Here is a 25439-nt window from a genome sequence, read left to right on the forward strand (position 1 = left end):
GCCATGGTGGCGGCTTTCCGGCGGTGAAGGGGTGGGATGGCCTGGTCTGGGAGCTGCGCGAGAGTGAGGTGGAGCTAGGGGTGGGGTCTGCACAGGCGGAGCGGCCGTGGAGGAGCGGAGCGACGGTGAGCTCAAGCTCGCCGGTGTTCGGGCAGGCGGTGGCGAGTTCTGGAGATTTGGAGCGGGGAAGTGGCGAGGGAGTGAGGGGATTGGAACACGGGGGTTCCCCTGGTGCTGAAGCGCGCAAGAGAAGGGGAGCCAGGGCTCTTCCCCGAGCTTGCCACGGCGGCGGCGAGGTGGCGGCCGCGGACCACGACCGGGGCAGCGTGGCGAGGGGAGGAGGGCTCCAGCGCGGGTGGGAGTGGGGCCAGGGGGTTGCGGGGGTGCCGCGTGTGGCGGTGGGCAGCAGGAGGTGGCCTACAGCCCTTCCTCGGTGGTGGGCGGCGCCGCTCTGCGCCGGCGGCAGAGGAAGCAGAGAGGGAGAGAGGAGGAAGATGACAGCTGGACTTGTTTGCAAATTCAGAAAAGTTTAGGGGTCCTACTGTAAAACAAAAATAACTCCTAAACTAGGGCTCAAATGAAAATGTGCCCAACAAGAAAGTTGTTCAACTTTTCAACATCTACAACTTTGGTGTTGTGCAAAAATTGATTTGATCAAAGGTTAAAGAGTTATTTTGAAAACATAGAAAAGATTTTGAATTTAATGGACTTTCATCTTTTCCAAAAATTAATTCACCTTAATTTCAGACTAAAAAGTAAAATTTCCTGCCATGTAATGATTACACTGAATTTTACAAAGAAACCCTCCACAAAAGCAATATTCACCAATCTTATTCAAATTAAATTATAGGAAGGTCCTTGCATCAAATCATATTTACACAATTAACCTTATTATTTTTTAAATAAGACCCCTGTTCAAGCAATTAAGCACATGATGCATAAAATAAATGCAGTTCTACTGTGCAGACACCTAGGGTGTCACAGCCTTCCCCCCTAAAAGGAATCTCGCCCCGAGATTATAGGAAGATTAAGGACGGAAAGATTTGGTACCTGGATTGGTTCTAAGAAAGTCGGGAAAATTTCTTTGGAGATAAGTTTCAGTCTCCCAAGTGGCTTCTTCCTCAGTATGGTGATTCCACTGGATTTTGTACATTTTAACTTTCTCCCTTCTGGTACTTCTTTCTTTGGCGTCAAGAACTCTAATTGGATACTCAGCATAAGATAGATCGGTTTCAATTTCGATATCTTGTGGTTTAATGATCTTAGTGGGCACTTTGATGCACTTCTTGAGTTGAGAGATATGGAAAACATCATGAATGGCGGCCAACTGAGAAGGAAGATGGATTCGGTAAGCAACTGGACCACAAGTTTCGATGATTTCAAATGGTCCGATGTATCGGGGTGCCAATTTTCCTTTTATGCCGAAGCGTTGATCACCTCTAGTAGGAGATACTCGCAGATATACGAAATCCCCTACCTTGAACTGTAAAGGTTCTCTTCTTTTGTCTACATAACTTTTCTGTCTTGATTAGGCTACTTTAAGATTAGTCTGGATAACTTTGACTTTCTCTTCTGCCTCAATGACTAGATCTGGCCCAAAGACTTTGCGTTCTCCGGCTTGTGACCAACTCAAAGGAGTTTGACACCTTTGACCGTATAACGCTTCAAATGGTGCCATTTGCAAGCTAGATTGGTAACTGTTATTATATGAGAACTCTGCAAGTGCTAGGCACTTATCCCAGTTCTTGCCATATTGAATAGCACATGCCCTCAACATATCTTCAAGGATTTGATTGATTCGTTCAATTTGCCCATCTGTTTGTGGATGATAGGCTGAACTACGAATTAATTTGGTTCCAAGGGATTCTTGTAATTGTTCCCAGAAACATGCAATGAATTGCGCCCCACGATCAGAAATGATCGTCTTTGGAACTCCATGCAGACGGACAATCTGGTCAAGATAGATCTCTGCATACTTCTTGGCAGAATAAGTTGTATTCACATGAATAAAATGAGCGGTCTTGGTGAGTCTATCAATGATTACCCAAATAGAATCATGCTTCTGAGAAGTATTGGGTAAGCCAATGATAAAATCCATACTGATGTCCTCCCATTTCCAGGATGGAATGGGTAAAGGTTGGAGAGTACCAGCTACTTTCAAGTGACTAGCCTTAACTCTTTGACAGACATCACACTTAGAAACATATTTGGCGATCTCTCTTTTCATTCGAGTCCACCAGAAATTATGTTTAAGATCCTATTACATCTTGGTACTACCGGGATGAATAGAAAACTTCGATAGATGTGCCACATCAAGATTTGTTTTCTAAGCTGGTGATTTTTGGGTACCACAAGACGAAATTCAAACCACAGAACTCCTTTATGATCCACACGGAAACACTTGTACTTTGCATCTCCCTAGAATAGCTTTTCCTTGATGATTTTGATACCTTCATCATGTAATTGTGCCATGATGATGCTATCATGAAGTGTAGGTTCAACAGCTATATGGTTCAGACTTTCTTGAGGTACCATTTCTAGGTTTAGTTTCATCATTTCCTGACATAGAGTTTCGTTGAATGGCTCTACAGATAGACAATGACATTGTGACTTGCGTCTGAGTGCATCCGCAACCACATTAGTCTTTCCTGGATGATAGTGCACTTCTAGATCATAGTGCTTTATCAATTCTAGCCAGCGTCTCTGCCTTATGTTGAGATCAGCTTGGGTGAAGATATACTTGAGGCTCTTATGGTCAGTGTAAATGTTACAATGAGTTCCCATAAGATGATGTCTCCAGAGTTTAAGAGCATGTATGACAGCTACTAACTCCAGATCATGTGTTGGATAGTTCTTCTCATGATTCCGGAGAGCTCTTGATGCATAAGCGATCACCCGGTTGTCTTGCATAAGTACACAACCAAGTCCCATACTAGAAGCATCACAATAAACATCAAAAGATTTGGTACTGTCCGGTGTAGCCAGCACTAGAGCAGTAGTCAGTCGCGATTTGAGAGTTTTAAAGGCTTCTTCACATTTATCATCCCAAAAGAAATTTAACTCCTTTCTTTAATAACTCCGTCATAGGTTTGACTATTCTAGAGAAATCAGGAATGAATCGACGATAGTATCCAGCTAAACCGAGAAAACTGCGAATCTGATGAACTGAAGTAGGAGGTTCCCAATCCATAATTTCTTGCACTTTAGCTGGATCAACAGATATACCTTCACTGGAGATAGTATGACCTAAAAATTTCACACTATCCAGCCAAAATTCACACTTGGAGAATTTGGCATAAAGGTGATGATCTCGTAATCGCTGAAGAACAATGCGTAAATGCTGAGCATGATCTTCTTCATTCTTGGAGTAGATCAAAATATCATCGATGAACACCACGACGAATTTACCAAGCTCCGGCATGAAGACTGAATTCATCAGGTACATAAAGTATGCCGGGGCATTGCTAAGACCAAAAGACATAAATAGATATTCATAGAGTCCATATTTGGTCGAGAAAGCTGTTTTCGGAATATCACAGGGCTTGATCTTTATTTCATGGTAGCTAGAACGAAGATCGATCTTAGAGAAAATCTTGGCTCCAGCTAACTGATCACACAGGATATCAATGCGGGGAAGAGGATACTTGTTATTAATAGTGACCGCTGTTGACGCTCCTTAGCGCCCCGATTTGTATACCGCAAGCGCACGGTTCGTGTAGCTTTTCCCTTAGAGTATTCCCCCAAGGTTTATCAATCCGTGGATCGACAAAGAACTACCTAAGGTTTTCCATCTAATCTAACGGATCTATCCTAACATGAAGCATTGATTGCATATAAAGGGTAAACCTTTGACAGATATGAGTGATGTGTAAAGGTTGATCTCATCCATGAACATAGGCTTAATCATAGCAAAACCAAAGACATGACTAGGCCTATCGTCATCTAGTTGTAGTTCAAGCTAACAAGCAAATAAATCATGCATCTCAATCAAAAGCATCTTTAAACCCAAAATCTCCAATCCGATCCCTCGATACTCCGCCTACTCCGTGGAGACGGCCTGTCACGACGCCCCCCTTTTGAACGAAATACCCTGAAGCAAGTCGAACCCCCTTTGGTAGTTCCGCCATGAACCTCTAGCCACCATGACTATAAGATCATGCTAAGAGATCTATCTCGATAATAGATCTAAGATGAAGCAAACCCAAAGAAAAGAACGAAATCGAAAGAGAGAACATGATCGCTAATAGATTCGGAAGACATGATTATCATTACTCACATAATAGATTTGTTTGGATCGTCACCACCGAGTACATACCATTGACGACTCCAACTAGCTCATGAACTCCACCATGGCACAACCTCGCATGGAGGCCATGGCGGCTAGGGGCGGCCTAAGCCATCTCCTAGACAACTTCGAAGACTTGCGGCGGCCGTCGTCTCCCTCCGGTCTTGACCCTAGGTTTTCGTCGAGTTCTGGGTGGATGGACGCCACGAGTTGAATAAGGTGCGAGCTATTTATAAGCCGAGGAAGCCACCGGTCGAAGGGGAGGCCAAACCGCCTCAGAAACGGGCTAGGCCGGCCAGCCCCATGGGCCTAGGCCGGCCGGCCTACCCCCTTTCGGGCTCGCCTCGGTCTCATTTTTCGCGTGCAGACTCCTCGCATCTTCTAGAGTTTATGTCCTTCACGATTGCACCCCTTTTGACGTCGTTATCTTGGAGATATCTTCGAGGAAAGGATTGAATAGGGAATCCTTTCTTAAATCTTCATTTGCTTTGCTTAATCCCGAAGTATCTTGATCTCATCTTCGTGGGCTGGGTCCTTTGGGCTCTCTTGGAGGATGGATGTGCATGAATGGGCTTCGAATCAACATGGGCTTTGGTCCTCCCTTTGGGCTTTGGCCTTCGTCTTTCTCCGTGTTAGCGCTCGATCATGGCCTCGTCATTTCATGCTCCAAAATAGGCCAAAAACCTGCAAAAACGAAGTTCCTCCAAAATATATGTGCATGTGTGAAAATGACCAATAATTAGGCCGGGGTTAGGACGGTTAGTGATTTTGATATTGAATTCATGCCATTATCAAGGATAAACAAGGGATAAAATGGGTACTTAAGGAGCGCCGACATTCCCCCCATGCTTAAACCTTGCTCGTCCTCGAGTAAGTCTAGTAGCATTGCTTATAAAGAAATCAGCGTTGCCCCTCAATGTCCTCTCTGCACTTAGTCATACATAACATGACATATTGCTCTCTCAAGTATTTAGCATTTAAGCTCATGTTGTGACCGGCTACTTTTTCATTATGGAAGATAGACTAGCAATTAAAGAACAAACCACAATAATAAATAAATGCAATGCTCTCAAACTTAAGCGAACTTCAAATCTTTACCTTGTTTCATCGTGAAGAGTTTTCAAAAGAATGCATATCAAACATAAGTGAGGTTCTCTTGCAAAAGATCATGGAAATACTCATCTCATCAAGTCGCTCAAGCCTACAATAGATTGTCTTCAACCTATTCTACTCATATATAAAAGTGGAAGGCTTATGTGGAGCTTGGTAGGTAAAAACAATCCTAGCAAAACATTATATCTGAAATATTGTCAAACTAAGAGAGAGATCTATTGGATTTACTGAGACTAGTCAAAAAGGCCATTGGAAAATAATGTTGGAGAGGGAGAAAGATGAAACACACACATTTAGATAGGTGGACATGTGCAAATGGCAAATGGATGATCCCAAGACACAAATGAAGTTCTCGTTATCGGATTGCACATGATTGGAAGATTTGAGTATGGAATAGTTCTTCAAAGTAACTTGGAAAAATAATGAAGCCAAAAAGAACTAAGGAGCATTTTATTCTTCTCTTTTTTTTCTTTCATTTTTCTTTTCTTTTCTCCTTTTTTTCATTTTTCTATTTTTCTGCTCCTTAGAACTTTCGATAGCATAGAATACTTACCCAGCCATCCCCCATGCTTGAACGAATGCTCGTCCTCGAGTATGAATAGTGGGAGAACCAACTAGCTAGGGTAAGTATCTCAAATTCACCTTCTTCTTCGTAGAACCGCTTGAATCTTCGGGGAGCCTTGTCTCCCAAATTTTTTCTTTATATGGTGCCCTTGATTCTTTTGATTCTGTCGAAATGATAATCCATACTCAAATTGGGTTGTGGTCAAGGAGGTAATCACAAAAAAGATATTTTTGGTTTAGAGTGGATATCCAGCGTGGTTTGCAAAATTCCCGAAGTAGAAACTCACAATGTATGGATAAATAGGCTAGCAGAAAGAAGGTTACACAAAAAAAACAGAATGACCAGCTTCTTAGTCTCATACCAAAGAAATCAATCTTAATCCCACTCATCAAAATATAAATTTGCAATCTAAAGGTTTCATCATGAAAGAATATGTATGTATAGGCTTTGGTAGGTACAACTTTGCAAGAGATTCACAAATGTAGATAGCATAGGAATTATTTTTTCAAATTAAACAACACAAGGTGTAAGGTCATCGGTAGACTTAAATCAAAGAGCAACATAGAATATGTGGGTTTAGAATTTAGTCATTTAACCTCCACAAATAAAAGAGCCGGTATTTAATCATTTTAATTCCATTTAATTGAGAGCAAATGGTCAAGTCATATACAACATAGCGTAGGTAAAACAAAGCAGCAACTTTCATCATTTTTCCATAAGCATAAGACATTGCCAAAATGTATCAATGTGGTGAGCACAAAGTGATGGTGATCCTACACTTATTGAAAATAAAAACAAAACTAGGTTGTCCTCCTAGAAGCCATGTGATAGGTTGAGAGATATATACAAAGGTTGCATCTATGGTTGAAGACATATATGTACAAGCATTTAGAAAAAGAGAGAGTTGAGGAAGAATTACCGTCCTTCTCGATGCTCGTAATGAAGTGTAGCGCGGCCTCCCCCATACTTAAGCATTGTGCTATGCATGGAAGAAAAATCATGAGCATCTTGTGGCAACCATGATTATCTTACTCCATGAGATCTTTCTTCCTTGTCCACGAAATCCTCCCCCATGCTTAGCATGATGCTAGGCGTGGAAGGAGAAGATGGACCATCTTGAAATTCTTGAAGTCCTTCCCTCATGTGTATGAATATCATCTTCAATGTGTCTTCACCTTTGTTGCCTCAATTTCCTTCAACTTCTTCTTGTATTAAGTCATGGTCCCAATCATTGCTTCACATCGTCGTCGCCTCCTTCAATTCCACGTTGTCCCATTGCTGCCTCATCTTCATGAATTTTTCTTTCAATTTCTAGAATAGAACCTATACTGAAACATTGCTCCATTGCGAAGTGCACGAATTTTCCTTTCCAACGAGTCCTTATTCGCCCAAAATTGATTCCGAACAAGAGAGTTGTGTCCATTTTATCCCAGCGCTGCAATCTGTTCCGAATTTCAGAACGCGCAGCGTCCAAAGTTTTTGCCATATCTCCTTGTATGGGTCTTCAAATTCATTGATCTTGGATGCGTTGGAATGGGAATTTCATGGAGCTTCTGAATATCAACTTTTTCTTCCTTGTACATCTCTGTCCATGTGCAAAATTTGATGAAAACAGCGGGGCTTACTCTCGAACTTTGGAGATGTTGATGAATTTGATTTCTTCTTTGATCACGAATTTATGAGAACTTTTTGTCGTGCCTGCAAAATAATTCAAGTGCACAATCTACCCCCAAGGTGACAGTTGGGAGTAGAAACAATTGCCAACAACCAAAAACATCCCCTAAGATACTTAACTTGTGGCATAATTAGTCTAGTGAAAATTAAACCTAATGGGTGTATGAGAATGCAAGTGGGAGGTGTGTGTATGCAAATGAGAGGAAAATGGATTGCTATCTTGGTCAAAAGAGCTTAAAGATGGAGGTCTGTAAACAAGTTTAAACACCACGTTTACACAAGATTGCAAAAGGTAAATGCTATCATGATAAGCATTACATGAATAGGAAAGCATACATCAATAAGATTGAGACCAAGCTAGCAAAAATGAGGGCATGAACAATGGAATGGATGCAAAGTGCAAATGCAAAGTTAGCAAAAACAAGTGTTAGCGAGGTTGAAAGGACCTTTCGATGTTGTTCTGCAACTAGTTTATTCAAAAACAATTGCTAAGAGTGTCAAAAAGCCTTCGCGACACTTCATAAGAAGTGAGGCTTTTGTCAATGAAAAGGTTATTTATCAAAAAAAGATCAAGCAACCGAGCTAACAAGGTTTTAGAAGTAGGTTTATGGGTTTCCTATATTTTTGGCTTAAAACAAAATTTTGAAGAGAGAGAGTGTTGGGTATAGAAATTCTATCTAAGGTGGTTTCAAAAAAAATTAGAGAGAAACAAAAGTTAGATTTTTTTTGAATGAAAAACATACCCTATGGTTTTGGGATTGCTCTATGAGTGGTTTTCCTAAGGGTTTTAGGATCTCAAAAGTGAGGCTAGTCAATGTTTTTAGAAAGTTTTTTTTTAAAATGCAACATGCAATGCAATGCAAGGGTGAGACGAACAAAATGATATGACTTGATGAGGTGGTCTAAAATAAAACAAAAAGTTAGCCTAAGTTAACTAGCCACAAGTTTAGAATCAAAGGGTGGTGCAACACTTCATATTTCCCTCTAAAAGGACACAAATAAAAAAAACTCTAAACACTAATAGGCACACAAAAAGGTCTACAAGTTTCCCAAGATCAAATAACAATGTGCTCCCTCAATAACATTTAGAATGAACAACATGAAGTTGTGGTTTTTGTTAGAGAAATGGTACAATGTTACTTGATATTCTGATTAAATAGTGCAGTGTAGACAGTCATATTAATATATATAAAATAAAAGATCGGGTTGCCTCCCGCAAAACGCTTCATTTAGAGTCATAGAGCTCGACTTTCTTACATACCTTCTCATTGATGCGAAGCCATGGTCCTTCATGCAAGAGGTGAAGGTGTTCCATGCAGCTCTTATTCCACTTCTCATGTTGGACATGATCAATCGCGCTTAATGGAAAACTTGCCCAATCGTCTCTCACATCATGGTCACCTCCTTCTTTGTTGTCCTTCGTCGCTACCTTTCTTTTCATGGATTTTCCTCTCTGTCCAGATTGGGAATTACGCCAAACAATTGATCCAATGCAAGGTGCACGAAATCTTCTTTCCAACAAGTCTTCATTTGCCCAAAACGCATTCCAATTGAGGGAGTTATGCCCCTTTTTCCCGTTACTGCAATCTGCCCCGTGCTGATTTCAGCATGTGCATCTCCGATGTTTGAGACATAGCTCCTCCCGTGGGTCTTCAATTGTATTGATCATTGATGCGTTGAACCAAGGACTTGATAGAAATCCTGAATATTCAACTTTATTGCATTGTAAATCTCTGGACTTGTGCACAAAATTGATGAGGCTTAGCGACGTCCGTTCTTGAAACTTGAAGATGTTGATGATGATGTTCAAAATTTTGGGCACAGTTTCCCTCCTCATCATTTGAGTTTCATGTCCTGCATGGTTAGTGAAATTAGGGGCTTCTCCCGACATGTGCTCTTTTAGGGTCATGAGCTTGATCAAGCGCAAAGCAAGATCGAGATTTGCAATTATTTGTAAACATATGCAACATAATCACATCCTCAATTAAATTTCATCAACAAGGCATGGTGTAATTAAATGCAGCATGTGTTTCTTGCATAGCGCGGAGCTCATTATTAGGCAGAGGTTCTTTAAGCATGAAATCAACCTTCTCAAGAAACTCTAGCCAATCATCATGAAAAGAACAAGGCATAGAATTTAAACTTTCATTCCGACTTTTGGTTCGAGCATGAGATTTTTAACGATTATCAACAAAACCAATAGAAGCTTGAGAATTCACTGTATACCTTAGCCTCGGAGCTTTTTCATACTCATTGGAGTCATGGTGCTTTGTGCGAGATGTCATCTTGATGTACTCCTCGTGGTCCGTCGTGATTTGCTTCTCACGTCTCCATGTGTTGAATGTTGCGCTCTTGTAATCCGTCGTGGTTTGTTTGCAACATCTTCGTTTGTCGAAGGTCGACCACTTGTGCCTTCATTTGCTAATGTCATTGGGGTTCTTCCTCTGCTCCAAGCCTCTGAATTTTATCATGTACGCTTGATGAAAACATCGCCCAAGCTCCTCTTCATTGTTGTCATCGTCATCTTTTCTATCTTGTTCTCATCGTGTTGCTCCTGCCTCTTCTACGTGGAATCTCTCCTGTATACTCAACAGAACATATACCAAAATATAGCTCTATTGAAAAGTTTATGAATTTACCTTTCCAATGAGTGGTCATTCGCTTTAAACGGAGTCCAAACGAGGGAGTTATGCCCGTTTCACTTTTAGCGCTGCGTGCTGTCCAGAAATTTTTAGAGTGCACAACCTTCAATGTTTTGGCCATACCCGCTTGTAGGAATCTCCGATTGACTTGGTTCTGATTCGTTGGGACAGGAACTTCGTGGAGCTTTTGAATATCCAAAAATATGCAGCTATTTGCTTCTGAGGTTGAGCGGAATATTGATGATAACAATGACTTTTTACGAATCGATTCGAAGATGTCGATGATCTTGATCTTGTGGTCTTCGGAGCGTCTTGTTGTGCATCCTTGGCTTCAAGGTCATCCACCTTTGATTCACCAGCGAGTAGCATGGCTCCAATGGTCTGTCTTTATGGTTCTTGCTTTGCCTAAGGTGTCGGGATCGAAGGAGGCTCCCGTGCTTTGTGTCGATGATCAGAGCAGTCTCTTTCTTTGATTGTACTCGACTAGAAGCTTCTTGATCATCCCATGGAGAAGATGGGTGGCATCATGGTTCCTCTAATCTTGTTGCCTCTAGCGTTGGTCAACTTCAAATCATCAACTTTTGTGCACAAGGTTCTCCAAACATCTTGCGACATCGTCATCACTTTCTCCATTGTTTGTGCTGCCTCTTCTTCGTTGAATTCCTTGATCATCCTGCACAGAACATGTACCAAAATTCTACTCCATAGAAAGCCTTATGAAATTACCTTTTCAACGAGTAGCCATTGATCCCAAACGGACTCTGGATGAAGAAGATATGGTCGTTTTACTCTGGCACTACGCTCTGTCCCGAGACATTTCAGAACGCGCAGCGTTGAAAGATTTTCCATAACTCTTCACACCGATCTCCAAAATTCATGATTCTTGATGCGTTGGAAAGTAGACTTGATGGAGCTTCAAAATAATCTATTATTTTCTCATGGTACTTCTCTGATCTTGGAAGAAAAACTCATTACAACAGTAACACTTTGGAGATGATGATGATCCGATCGCACGATTTTCTTCGCGGGCATGCTTCATACCTATTGCTTGAACAAACAATTTTTTCCCAAAAACATTAGTCTTTAAAATCAATTGACATGGCGGCGTACCTTATTTATCATCTTTTGCTTTGGGGAGTGGGGACTCGATAGTGGATGATGGGCCACTAACGAAAGTTAGCACCTACCACTAAAGTGCGGGTCTTCACATAGCCATCAACTTGCTTGAGTGAGATTGGACTTGTCAAAGTACGGACGTTGAGAACTTCTTAGCGCCAGAAAAGCTTGTTGACGCTCCTTAGCGCCCTGATTTGTATACCGCAAGCGCACGGTTCGTGTAGCTTTTCCCTTAGAGTATTCCCCCAAGGTTTATCCATCCGTGGATCGACAAAGAACTACCTAAGGTTTTCCATCTAATCTAACGGATCTATCCTAACATGAAGCATTGATTGCATATAAAGGGTAAACCTTTGACAGATATGAGTGATGTGTAAAGGTTGATCTCATCCATAAACATAGGCTTAATCATAGCAAAACCAAAGACATGATTAGGCCTATCGTCATCTAGTTGTAGTTCAAGCTAACGAGCAAATAAATCATGCATCTCAATCGCTTTGTGTCTAGGGTTTTACCTGCATTCATGGACACAAACAAGAAACACAGGATATATGCAATAACAAAATTAGGGTTAGTCCAAAAACTAGATAGATCGCCCTAGGGTTCGTGTTGCCGATCCCCGGCAACGGCGCCAGAAAAGCTTGTTGACGCTCCTTAGCACCCCGATTTGTATACCGCAAGCGCACGGTTCGTGTAGCTTTTCCCTTAGAGTATTCCCCCAAGGTTTATCAATCCGTGGATCGACAAAGAACTACCTAAAGTTTTCCATCTAATCTAACGGATCTATCCTAACATGAAGCATTGATTGCATATAAAGGGTAAACCTTTGACAGATATGAGTGATGTGTAAAGGTTGATCTCATCCATGAACATAGGCTTAATCATAGAAAAACCAAAGACATGACTAGGCCTATCGTCATCTAGTTGTAGTTCAAGCTAACGAGCAAATAAATCATGCATCTCAATCAAAAGCATCTTTAAACTCAAAATCTCCAATCTGATCCCTCGATACTCCGCCTACTCTGTGGAGACGGCCTGTCACGACGCCCCCCTTTTAAATGAAATACCCTGAAGCAAATCGAACCCCCTTTGGTAGTTCCGCCATGAACCTCTAGCCACCATGACTACAAGATCATGCTAAGCGATCTATCTCGATAATAGATCTAAGATGAAGCAAACCCAAAGAAAAGAACGAAATCGAAAGAGAGAACATGATCGCTAATAGATTCGGAAGACATGATTATCATTACTCACATAATAGATTCGTTTGGATCGTCACCACCGAGTACATACCATTGACGACTCCAACTAGCTCATGAACTCCACCATGGCACAACCTCGCAGGGAGGCCATGGCGGCTAGGGGCGGCCTAAGCCATCTCCTAGACAACTTCGAAGACTTGCGGCGGCTGTCGTCTCCCTCCGGTCTTGACCCTAGGTTTTCGTCGAGTTCTGGGTGGATGGACGCCACGAGTTTAATAAGGTGCGAGCTATTTATAAGCCGAGGAAGCCACCGGTCGAAGGGGAGGCCAAACCGCCGCAGAAACGGGCTAGGCCGGCCGACCTACCCCCTTTTGGGCTCGCCTCGGTCTCATTTTTCGTGTGCAGACTCCTCGCATCTTCTAGAGTTTATGTCCTTCACGATTGCACCCCTTTTGATGTCGTTATCTTGGAGATATCTTCGAGGAAAGGATTGGATAGGGAATCCTTCCTTAAATCTTCATTTGCTTTGCTTAATCCCGAAGTATCTTGATCTCATCTTCGTGGGCTTGGTCCTTTGGGCTCTCTTGGAGGATGGATGTGCATGAATGGGCTTCGAATCAACATGGGCTTTGGTCCTCCCTTTGGGCTTTGGCCTTCGTCTTTCTCCGTGTTAGCGCTCGATCACGGCCTCGTCATTTCATGCTCCAAAATAGGCCAAAAACCTGCAAAAACGAAGTTCCTCCAGAATATATGTGCATATGTGAAAATGACCAATAATTAGGCCGGGGTTAGGACGGTTAGTGATTTTGATATTGAATTCATGCCATTATCAAGGATAAACAAGGGATAAAATGGGTACTTAAGGAGCGCCAACAACCGCATTGAGTGGTCGATAGTCAACACATAGCCTCAAACTGTTGTCCTTCTTCTTCACAAACAGGGCTGGATATCCCCAAGGTGAAGCACTCGGACGTATAAAACCCTTGTCAAGAAGGTCTTGAAGTTGGATTTTCAATTCTGCCAACTCATTTGGAGGCATACGGTACGATCTCTTAGAAATAGGGGCGGTACCGGGTTGAAGCTCGATAACGAATTCGATATCTCTATCAGGGGGCATTCCAGGCAAGTCATCTGGAAATACATCCGCATACTCACACACAACAGGAATATCTTCAATTTTAATTTCTTTTATGGCATAGGCACAAGAGTTGAAGCACTCTCGTTGTGACAGATAGAGTATGATGGCTCCTTGATAAGGTAAATCTATCTCAATAGCTCAGGAAGAGATATCTAACCGTACTTTGTCTAGTCATCCAATCCATGCCTAAAATAACATACATGCCTTCTAAGTTCAACAAGATCAAATCTGTCTTTATCAAATTCGTTTTATGCTCTATAGTTAGAGAAATTTGTGACTTTTAGAAATAGTGAGGATGAGTATGATTTCTTTGATTTATGCAATGATTTGAGATATATAGAACCGATGACTTGAATGTGGGAGTAGGTTTATTGGCTAGGTTGAATATGAAAATTTTATAGACATATTTTTCAATCATTTTCTATATATTACAAATGATCGTAGCACATTTTTTATTTTTAGATTTAGATGAGCATGTGGATAGTAGAAATTTTTAGAATGAGTGTAGACAAAACATGTGATTGTAGTAGATATAACCATAATCTGGATAGTTAATTTTTTTATAATGAACTAATGAAAGAATTATAATAGATTTTTTTATGATGAATTGATTATTAGAATGAGTGTAGACAAAACATGTGATTATAATTTTTAGAATGAGTGTAGACAAAACATGTGATGTATTTATTCAGGCACACATTGAAACTATCTATAAGCTAAAAAAATCTTTATTTCGAAACAAGTATATGTCATTAATCTCCATCCAATAGTGATGACACTACCTTTCGGGGAAACACTATGCGCTATATGGACGTCGCTAATTGGTTGGTCGCATCACCAGCACTTCCGATTGATACGATGACAGCATTTGACGCAGTCAGCGTAGCCGTTGTTGCACTGAGAGCATATCAACGAGCACGCTGCCTGTGACTAGTGCTGTGTTCCTATTAACCGAAAATATTGGTGCTGCGATTGGCCGATTGGTGACATCTTTGTACCACACCATGTCCCCCCGAAAGGCATTGTCATCACCGCAGGGTCGAGGTTACCGACATATACATTTTCCGAAATAAAGTTTTTTTTCTTCTAAATGGTTTCTGGATATTGAAAAGAGTGTTCTCCTAGAACTGAAGGATGTCAAAATAATTAGGAGTTATAGATATTTATTTCAATTAATTAGAGATTTCTCTCAATTAATTTATTCAGGTTTTTTTGATTGAGAATTAATGTGATTTTGCATTATTCAAGTGGCATGGTTAATTAGTTTGGTATTTGTTATGTATTTAGTTGCATTATTTTGGCACTCCAATGATGTATTTATTCGGGCTCATATGGAAACCATCGAGAAGTTTAAAAAATATATGTTTCGGATCATGAATATATCGTTAATATGAGGACACGGGGCTAGCATCGATATCCATGATACGGTGCGGTATATATGAGTACGCGATGAAGGAGTACGGTCTTTGTCTCAATTATGAAATCCACACCTTGAGCCAGTTAAGAATGAAATTATTCGGACCAAGGCCGTACTCCTTCATCTGGTCCTATTGTACCGCACTGTGTCGTGGATGTCAATAGTAGCCCCGAATGTCAGTGTTATCACTGCAGGGTCAAGGTTGACGGCATAGACATGTTTCGAAACAAATATTTTTTCTTCTCGATGGTTTTAGAGAAAGTGAGCCTGAAACAAAGCCGCGAACATTGATTGCGCATCCCTTATGGCGTGGAACGACGTGTTCGCGTTGAACTGAAGAGTGTCAAAATAATTATAGTTTGTAATTTATGTTTTCATTTTAATTCTAATAATTTGTTCATATTTTTTTCAATTTTTTTCAAGTGGCATGATTAATTAGTTTGGTATTTGTTATGCATTTAGTTGCATTATTTTGTCACTCTAATGATGTATTTATTGGGGCTCATATTGAAACCATCGAGAAGTTTAAAAATGTATGTTTCGGATCATGAATATGTCGTTAACCTTGATCCTTCGGTGAAAACTCTGCTATTTGGGGCTAGCATCGATATCCACGATGCGGTGCGGTATATATGAGGACGCGATGAAGGAGTACGGTCTTGGTCCCAATAATGAAATCCTTCATCGGGTCCTATTGTACCGCACTGTATCGTGGATGTCAATACTAGCCCCGAATGTCAGTGTCATCACCACAGGGTCAAGGTTAACGACATAGATATGTTTCAAAACAAACATTTTTTCTTCTTGATGGTTTTAGAGAAAGTGAGCCTGAAACAAAGCCGCAAACATTGATTGCGCATCCCTTATGGCGTGGAACGATGTGTTCGCATTGAACTGAAGAGTGTCAAAATAATTATGGTTTACAATTTATGTTTTCATTTTAAGAAAGCTTGAGTTCCACCCTGCAGAGCGTGTTGGTCTTGTTAGCGGTCATATTTGTCGTTTGATTACGAAAGCTTTTTATATATTCTCCCTTGGCAAAGAAAGCCGTAAATTTTGTCGTGAATTTAATGTCGAGTTGCATGGTACTGATGATGATCGTGAGTTGATTGCTCTATATAATGCAAGACGTGAAGAGTCGGGGCTGGCGGAATATGACCGTTCTGTGTCAAGACTTCGCGAGGCAGTTCACGAGGCATTGGTCCAAAGATCTCATGATGAGTAGTTTGTATTAGGTAGCTAGCATGTAGTGTAATGTATATACTAATTTGGACTTCTATTTATCATGTTCTATAATTTAAGCATGTAGTGTAATGTATCTGTTAATTTAGACTTCTATTAATTTTGTATTTCAATGTTAAATTCGCAAAAATGGCTTTTGTATTTCATTATGTTATGTGCCAATTTAAATGATATGAATACAAGTAAAATAATGTTGTTACTTAATTAAAAAATGTAGATCGATGGACCGACAATGGATGTACGGCGACCGGTGCACCATAGCGTGGATTAATGGTCTAAAGTCTTTTCTCGATGCGGCGGAGGCCAACAAGTCATCGAAAGGTTTTATGTGTTGTCTGTGCCGCATTTGCCAACATAAAAAGGAATACTCTAAGAGGAGCACTCTACACGCCCACATTTATGAAAAGGGTTTTATGGATAACTATACTCTTTGGACCAAGCACGGTGAACCTGGAGTTGTGATGCAAGATGATGAAGATGATGATGATCATAATATTGCAGACTGGGCTCATCTATATGAAGCGGGAGCCTTTGAAGATGAACTCATGGACGATGCTGAAGAAATGGACGAGGCTGGAGAAAATGCAGCAGAAGACCAACCACCTGATGAATTAGGTCGGGTTCTAGTGGATTCACAAAGAGACTGTGAAACTTTAAAGGAGTCAAAGAAGTTTGAGAAGATGTTGGAGGATCACAAAAAATTATTGTATCCAGATTGCAAGCAGGGGCTTAAAAAGTTGGGTACCACACTTGAAATGCTGCAGTGGAAGGCAGCTAATGGTGTCACCGATAAGGGATTTGAGGAGCTGCTTGGAATCGTAAAGAACAAGCTTCCAGAGGGAAATGAACTACCCCTACAACATACGAAGCAAAGAAGGTTGTTTGCCCTCTTGGATTGGAGGTACAGAAAATTCACGCATGTCCTAATGATTGTATTCTCTATCGAGGCGAAGAATATGAGAAACTGGATGCTTGTCCTGTCTGTGATGCAAAACAGTACAAGATCAGGCAAAATGATCCTGGTGAGGTTGACGGGGAGCCCGTCAAGAAAAAAGTTCCCGCTAAGGTGATGTGGTATTTCCCAGTAATACCACGTTTGAAGCGCTTTTTCAGAAATAAATCCAATACTAAATTGATGCAGTGGCGCAAAGAAGAGCGTAAGCAAGATCAGATGCTGAGACACCCTGCGGATGGGTCCCAGTGGAGAAACGTGGATAGAGATTTCCCAGATTTTGATAACGACCCATGGAACATAAGGTTCGGTTTAAGTACGGACGGAATGAATCCATTCGGCGAGTGGGGCAGCAGTCACAGTACATGGCCTGTGACCCTCTGTATGTTCAATCTTCCTTCTTGGCTATGCATGAAGCGGAAGTACATGATGATGCCGGTGCTTATCCAAGGACCAAAACAACCGGGCAATGATATTGACGTGTACCTAAGACCGTTGGTTGATGAACTTTTGCTGCTGTGGAAGGAGGAAGGTGTACGTGTTTGGGACGAGTACAAACAGGAGAATTTTGACCTGCGAGCATTGCTTTTTGTTACCATCAACGATTGGCCTGTATCTAAAAAATAGTAGGAAGGTCGTGTACATGGGTCATCGTCGATTCCTTCCTCTCAACCACCCCTTAAGAAGAAAAGGAAAACATTTCAAAGGGGAACCAGAAACTTGTGCTATGCCTATATTCCGAAACGGGAAGCGTGTTTTCTCGATGGTGAAGGATGTCCATGTCGTGTTTGGAAAGGGCCGTGGAAGCAAACAAGTTCCGAATGATGAAACCGGCCATGCCCCAATGTGGAAGAAGAAGTCCATACTATGGGAGCTCCCATATTGGGATGTCCTGGAGGTCCGCAATGCAATCGATGTGATGCACTTGATGAAGAATCTTTGCGTGAACCTGCTAGGATTCCTTGGTACGTATGGGCAGTCAAAAGATATACTAGAAGCAAGACGTGATTTGAAAGAAACAAAACAACGAGAAGACCTACGTCCTGAGAAGAGAGAAAATGGACAGCACTACTTACGTCCATCTAGCTACACTCTCAGCAAAGAGGAGAAGGAAAGCATGTTTGATTGCTTGAACAGTATGAAGGTACCGTCCGGTTACTCCTCGAATATGCATGGAAGAATTAATATGAAAGAGAAAAAGTTCACAAACCTAAAGTCTCATGATTTCCACGTTTTGATGACCCAATTGCTTCCAGTCGCGTTGAGGGGTATTCTACCAAAAAATGTAAGATTAGCAGTGGTGAAGCTATGTGCCTTTCTTAATGAAATTTCGCAGAAGGCAATCAATCCAAATAAGCTCACAAGGCTACAGAATGATGTGGTCCAATGTCTTGTCAGTTTTGAGATGGTCTTTCCACCTTTGTTCTTTAATATTATGACCCACCTCCTGGTTCATATTGTGAAAGAGATAAACATTTTAGGCCCTGTATTCCTACACAATATGTTCCCTTTCGAGAGATACATGGAAGTCTTAAAGAAGTACGTTCGGAATCGTTCTCGGCCAGAAGGATGTATCGCCAAGGGCTATGGAACAGAGGAGGTCATTGAGTTTTGTTTTGATTTCATTGATGAACTTAGTCCGATTGGGGTCCCCATGTCACGCTATGATGGGCGATTGGAAGGAAAGGGCACACCAGGTAAGAAATCTAATATGCAAATCCCTAAAAGTGAAATCCACAAAGCAAATTTCACCGTTCTACAGAATTCATCCCTCGTGGCCCCATATATGGATGAGCACATCAATATTGTCCGATATGAAAACATAGGGAAGTCTGAGGCATGGATTACACGTCATCACATAGATAGCATTGCGGTTTGGCTGAGAAGAAAACTCATAGGTGACAGCACGATTGATGTACAACTATAATGGCTTGCTAGGGGACCATCGGCCACAATCATGCAATACCAAGGATACGAGATCAATGGATATACGTTTTACACAAGAGCCCAAGATCAAAAGAGCACGAACCAAAATAGTGGTGTGCATATTGATGCAATAGGCCATGATGGAAATAAGGACAGCTACTTTGGTGTCATAGAGGAAATATGGGAGCTTGACTATGGCCCCTTGAAGATTCCTTTGTTTCGATGCCAATAGGTGAACCGAGCAGGTGGCAGTGTAACAATAGACCGGTATGGAATGCCAATAGTGGACTTCAAAAAGATTGGATATAAAGACGAACCATTCGTCCTCGCCAAGGATGTGACGCAGGTTTTCTATGTGAAGGACATGGCAAGCAAACCTAAGAAAAATCAAGGCAAGTCCGACGATGAGCCAAAACGCCACATAGTTCTTCCAGGAAAAAGAAAAATCGTTGGAGTTGAAGACATTTCGGACAAGTCAGAAGACTTTGATCGGTTTTACGACCGTCCTCCATTCTCTGTCGATGTTGACCCTAGCATCCTGTTGTCCAAAGAGGACGCTCCTTACTTACGCCTCGATCATGATCAAGGGACATTCGTAAAAAGAAAGGTTGTCAACTTTCCATTAAACAATGATGTGTAATCATTATGTTATACTTTCTTGTTCATGTAACCAAGTGATTGATGTAATATATGGTGTATGAAATAACTTATATTTTAATTTTTATGCATTTATATAATAGTTTGTACAGAAAACACAATTGAAACAGATATAAAAAAAATTTAGACTCAGTATGATAAATTAATTAAGTGCATACTCAATGTGATAAACATAATTAAACATAAAATCTATTTAATTAAGTGCATGCACATATATGATAAAACACCCAAAAAACAAAAAAATCTATTTAATTAACATGTATGAAATAACTGAGATTTAATTTTTTTATGCATTTATATAATAGTTTGCACAGAAAATACAATTGAAACAGATATAAAAAAATTTGGAGTCAATATGATAAATTAAGTGCATACACATTAAATATATCCAACATAGTGACCTATAATACAGAAATATAATTTTGCATGGTGAAAACAACATATATTTGTATTTATAATTAATTTATTATGAATAAACAACATGTTTAGTGTCAATACTTTGAATTTAGTGCAAAGACTAATACTATTAGGATTAACGTATGTTTAACAATAATAATATAATTTTGCATGGTGAAAATAGTACATATATCTATTTTTTAATCATTTTATTAAATTTTATTGCACATAAAATATATTATGAAGAATTACAAAATAATAACAAAACAATTACAAAAGTGAAAAAGACAGAATCATTTTGGGAGTTTAGTACCGGGCCATGGTTGTAGCCGGTACTAAACTGCCGCCCAAAATTTTCCCACCTGTTGGGGACGTTTAGTACCGGCTGGTGCCACGGCCCGGTACTAAACGGGGCAGTTTAGTACCGGCTGGTGCCACCAGCCGGTACTAAACGTCACAGTAGACAGTTTAGTACCGGACGCAGCCATGGCCCGGTACTAAACTGCCTCTTCTATATAACCGGGGGGACTTGGCGTTTGTCGCCATCCCCCCTCCCCCTCGGAAGTGAGAGACCAAACCGCCGCCGCCCGTCGCCGTCGCCGCCACCGCCGTCCGTCCTCCTCCGCGCCGTCGACATCGCCCCGCCTCCGCGCTGCTCCTCCTTGGTGCCGTGCGTCCGCCTCCAAGGAGGACGCCACTCCTCCCCTGTGTGGCGTGCATTCCTCCCCGCACAGCTCCGCCCCGCCGGCGCTGCCGCCCCCCGGCCTCCCGACGCCCGCACCCAGATCCTCCTCGGTGCCGCCCTCTTCCTCCCGTGCAGGCGCGCCTCGGCGCCCCGGATCCGCCGCCTCTCCCTGCCGAGCTCGCGCGCGCCTGCCTTGTCGTCCTCGCCCCCGGCCGGCCTGCCGCCGTCGGCCCGGCCGCCACGCCCTCCTCCTTCGCGCGCCTCCGCCTCGACATCCGCGCCACTGCCCGGCCGCTGCGCCCTCCTCCTCCACCTCCGCCTCGATCCGCGCAGCCGGCCGCCGCCACACCAGACATATCGCCGGCCGTAAGCCCTGGAATCAGGTGACGTCAGCACATCCGGGTGCTGACGTCACCTTTTTTATTTTTTAGGTATTTCTATAAAATTGTACAAAAATTTAGAAAAAATAGTATAAAAACTTAGAGAAATGGTAGAAAATCTTGGAAAGCTTTAGTAATTCTATAAATGGTTGAAAAATTTGTTTTGTTAGAAAATTTTATGAAAATGTTAGAAAAACTTAGAAACCTTTAGTAATTCTATAAATGATAGAAAAATTCATGCGAAAAATTATGAAAATAGTATAAAAATAGTAGAAAATCTTAGAAATTGGTTATCAAAATGTAAAAGGTTCGATGACACTTTTTTTTACAGGAAAAATTATGGAAATTATGAAAATAGCTGAAAATGTATATGAAAATTATGGAAAATGTAGAGAATTATAAATATAGCTGAAAATAGTATTATGGTTGTAGAAAAATTATAGAAAATAGAAAATTATTGCTTAGGTATATTGTAGAGAACTATGTCTTTATATCTTGTAGTAATTATGGATATTGTACAAAAATCTTGTATATTGTAGAAAACTTCATGTCTTTACGGGCTTCACATTTATTGTTTTATTTGGTATTGTTGAATTGTGTATTTTATGAAATGTATATGATGTAAATTTTGTCTTGTACAGCTTTATCTATTGAATTTGTAATTTTCTTTGTAAATTTTAGGTTGCTATATTATAAACAGGTGAAATTAGTAGAAAATCTTAGAAATTGGTGAAAATAGTAGAAAAATAGTACAAAAATAGTTGAAAATCTTAGAATATTCAGGGCACATTTTATAAAATTCCAGGGGACATTTTATAAAATTATTGCTTAGGTATATTGTACAGAAGTATGTCTTTATATCTTGTAGTAATTATGGATATTGTACAAAAATATTATATATTGTAGAAAACTTCATGTCTTTATGAGCTTCACATTTATTGTTTTATTTGGTATTTTTGAATTGCGTATGTTATGAAATGTATATGATGTAAATTTTGTCTTGTGCAGCTTTATCTATTGAACTTCTAATTGTCTTTGTAAATTTTAGTTTGCTATACTATAAACAGGTGTAATTAGTAGAAAATCTTAGAAAATTCAGGGCACATTTTATAAAATTCCAGGGCACATTGTTTATAAGATGTATATGATGTAAATTTTAGAAATTTTGTCCATGTATGCATTGTGCGGCTTTATCGAAGGTGCACTTGTAATTTTTTTTATACATTATTAATTAGTACAAAATTGCATATCAAACATATGTTGATTCACATAGGAAACGAAATGGAGCCCTTTTCGCCGTGATGACGACGAGGCCTTTCTTGCGGACATAATTGGTACGGGCACGCACCACAACGAAGAGGATGTTGCCGAGGACAATGGCAGCCAATACCTTAACGATACTAGTGATGGCGATGATAACCAGACAGAACAAACGACTGTGCAAGATGATAGCGTAGAGGTATATACAATTCATGCTTATATATAAACATACGTATTAATTCTGTATGCAAGTATAATGCATACTAAATACATATTTTTTAGGCATCCGGATTGACTAGGAAACCAAAACGGAAACGAGGGTTGAAGAAAATCATGGAGGGGCACACTATTATCACTTCATTGAATCCTGACGGTGAACCAAAGTCTCCGAAGGGTGTGAAGACGACGGTGGTGAATCAATGTGGATGTTATGTCAGGGACCACATTCCCATTAGCTTCAAGCTATGGAAGAAAAGTAAAGCCACAGATATCGATGCTGACGTCGTTCCTGAGACCGAGAAAGAAATGTTATGGGCAGATGTCAAACGGCACTTCACCTTTCCGGAGGACAAAGAACAGCTATTTAAGGATTGGGTCATGAAGAAGATGGCTATTGCTTTTTAGACGTTCAAGGAAAATTTGAACAAAGATTATGTTAAAAAGGGACTCACGCCGGACTTCGAGAAAAACTTCAAGAATCAACATCCTTATTGGGAGGCATTCGTGTAGTACAAGTCGTCCGAGGATAGCGAGAAGAAGACAGCCCAAGCCAAGGAGAATGCGAACAGAAAGAAGCACTTCCATCATCTTGGGCAAGGAGGATATGCGTCGGCGATTCCGAAATGGCAGAAGATGGAAGATGATCTCGTTGCCAGAGGAATCGTACCGGCGACTTTCAACTGGCCGTTGTGAGCAAAACATTACTTCTACGCTCATGGAGGCTCATTGAATATGGAAGATGAGTCGTTCATCACTAGCGATGCCATAAGGGAAGCGGCCGATAGGCTCGATGTGGCACTAAAGGCTGTGTCAGAAGGCATCTTCAAGTCAGACAGAGAGAAAGACGAGCTGACGTACGCTCTTGGCACACCGGAACACACAGGACGTGTGCGAGGCATGGGCGTAGTTTCATGGAAGCATGGCTTCAGTGGCGACATAGAGACGTATCGAAGCCGACAGAGAAGAAAGGCTGAAGTAGCAGAGAAGGTGCGTGCCCTAGAAGAATGGGTTGCTTTGATCGAAGGTGCACTTACAGCTAGCCAACAGCAGCCACCAGAAGCCAGATCAACGGCTCAGCTGGAGACTAGCCCCGTCGGCTCACAGCGTCGTAGCAGCGTCGCTTCAACAGAACACCCAGCCGCAGATCGAGAGGAAACGGTGGCGGAACATTACCCCGTGGACGACATCGCCGTGAGGACCCCCTGTGAGCTTCTATTTCCGCTAAGGAAAAAACTGAAAATAGTCGCTCACGGGGTTGCTGAAGTCCCTGTTCAAGGCGGGACAATCCATGGCATGATGATTCTAGAAGGATATGCTAGAGTCATGGTTGACCGTGTCGAGAAAGGATGGGAAGACCTCGACCTCGAGATCCCTAGAGGCGATGGAGAAGAGGAACTAGGACAGGCCCTCCACACTTGGATCTGTTGGAAAAAACAGTACATGAAAATTGCAGGAAGGGATCCTAGCCCGTCTCCGAGGTCACCGCCAGCTGCTTAAGGGTCTCCGAGGCCCAGTGTGGATCCACCATCACCGCTCGCAGCCTAGGACCCTAGCGTTAGTCCATCGCCGTCACCGGCCGCTTCCGGGGAGCCTAGTGTTAGTCCGCCTCTGCCATCTCCTCGCCCTGCAAAGAAGAAGAAATCTGCTTGGGTGCCGCCACTGCCACCTCCAAGATATAAGAAGACCCAAGAACGAAAGAAGAAAGAGAAGCCCGCGCCAGAGAAGTCAGGTTATGAAATGACTCCAGAGGAATTGGATGCTTGGGTGAAAGAAGACGTGCGCAAGCAGTTGAAACCAAAGAAGCCTCCGCCAAAGGAACCAGTGGATCCGGCAGCGAAGAAATTCTATCTATCCATGATGTGCCAACCAAATCCTCCACTGATTTCGGACTACGACCGCTCGATTACAAAATCATGGGAGAAGAAGAGTAATCGGAGGTACAACCAAGTCCCCCAGCTCGGCGAACAACCCAAACAAAGCGTACCCCCTCTAGTAGTGCTTTCAAAAGAGGATGAAGCTACTGCTGAGTTTGTCAAGGAAACGAACCTCACAAAAGCTCAGCTCCTAGGTCAGGAAAAAATCTCGGTTCACCAAGGGGCAGGAAGAAAGCCATTTGTACTAGGGGAACCTCTATTGTGGCCAGAGTTGATTGACACTCTACCAACAAGAATGCGTGAGTTACATCAGTGGTACTTGAAAGCATGTGCAGAGGGGTATATAATGCTAGCAGCTCGAATTAAACATACCCATTTCTATCGGGGAATGGATGACATTTGGATTGATTTTGACCATTTTTTGTTTCTATTCCATCAAGACGCTCTAGACAAGTCCCTCGTCAGTGTATGGTCTATGTAAGTGTTTTATGTCGATTGTATACTCTAGCTCTACTAAGTCATTTAGATTTCTCAATCCCTCCTTTTATTTGTAATCGTGCAGGATGAAAATGCAAGAATGCCGGAAGAGCGTGATTTACAATGTTGGCTTCATAGATCCGAATGTTATACATGAGGAGTGTGTACGCAAATATCCTAATCGGACCGAGAATAATTTAGTCATGTCCTTGGAAGGGC

Source organism: Panicum virgatum, chromosome 6K (genome assembly GCF_016808335.1).
Source record: "Panicum virgatum strain AP13 chromosome 6K, P.virgatum_v5, whole genome shotgun sequence".
NCBI classification, from domain to species: domain Eukaryota; kingdom Viridiplantae; phylum Streptophyta; class Magnoliopsida; order Poales; family Poaceae; genus Panicum; species Panicum virgatum.